General features: G+C 37.8%; 1 protein-coding gene across 1 annotated transcript in view; it reads left to right on the top strand.

The window, feature by feature from the left end:
- The window catches only part of DNAH11 (dynein axonemal heavy chain 11), a 455,361-nt gene that overhangs the window by 388,351 nt on the left and 65,776 nt on the right, over positions 1–1,234 (top strand). The gene's annotated exons all lie outside the window — the stretch shown is intronic.

Genomic DNA, 1,234 nt, shown 5'->3' with positions numbered 1-1,234 from the left:
AGCTATACCTCTAGAAGGGTCAGTCAAGAATAAAAAATAAGGTATCGATAAACAATATTAAGAAAAAAAAAAGCCATATAGTTACACATAAAGAATAAAATACATAAAAGGCTACTATGTCCAATTTCCAACATTTAAAAATTAAAATGAAGAATTTCTTTGTTAATTTGGTTGAATTTAGAAATTTAAGATGAAATGCCCTTAGAATTAAACCAAGGTCCATATTTCAGATGTTAGAGATCCATGATGTTCTTTCAAATAGATTCTTCCTATAGATTTATGATACTAAATGATTATGATAAATGTTGATACTGTGGACCCTGGATTGCAACCCTGTCTTAACATGCCTTCTGAATGTGTTGAAAGAAATTTTTGAACTAGTATGATCTTAATGTTGTGTGTATCATTTTATACTGCTTGCATGAGATTTTTGGTTAAAGAAACTCTCTACTATAAACATCTGCTTACAGATCAGAAAGAGGAGATACTTAGGGGCAGTGAGAGTACACGTTAATGGTGGGGGAATAATTCGGAAAAGGAGGTGAGGAGAGTTGCACAAGTTGAAGAATGTAATCAATGTCATTGCTTGAATAATATCTTTTAGAAGAATCAACATAAGGCTGATCCCTATGAGGTAGAGATTAAAGATGTCCCAAATGTCCAACTTATGTACCACTCGATTATCTCTAACATCAACTCCTCCTCTTCCCCTCAGTATTCCTCCCTTCCATCTTAGAGTTCCTTATTTCGCTGTAACTCAAAACTGCCAAGGAAATGGCTCATGTAGTAATGGAGGCTGGAAAGTCCCAAATCCATGGGTTAGATGTTGGCCTAGAGGATTTTCCCTACTCTCATGAGTCAGTGAGGGGCTGACAAACCCAAATCAGCAGGTCAGACTACTAGCTGCCTTCTCAAGTCCCAAGAAACAGGTAAGATATTGACAACCAGATGTAGGATCCAGAGCAAGAGAGCCAACTTTGCCAGAACATTCATATATATCCCCTCAAGGAAACTAAGGGTGGTGACTTGAGTCGCACCCTCTAGCAAGACAGGATTCAAGATACATGCAACCCTAACCCTACCTTATCAACACGACAGGCAGCTCACCCCAAAATGGGGCCATAACCACAGGAATAGAGGCTAGGATATACAACACATAACAAAATGGAGGACTATGGCTAAAAGGGCCATATTAAATAATCCACTGCATTGTAGTCACTGAATTGTACATGTT

The sequence above is a fragment of the Orycteropus afer genome, unplaced genomic scaffold (assembly GCF_000298275.1).
Source record: "Orycteropus afer afer isolate SDZICR_OR568_19922 unplaced genomic scaffold, OryAfe1.0 scaffold00008, whole genome shotgun sequence".
NCBI classification, from domain to species: domain Eukaryota; kingdom Metazoa; phylum Chordata; class Mammalia; order Tubulidentata; family Orycteropodidae; genus Orycteropus; species Orycteropus afer.
This window is presented reverse-complemented; position numbering and strand designations above follow the sequence as displayed.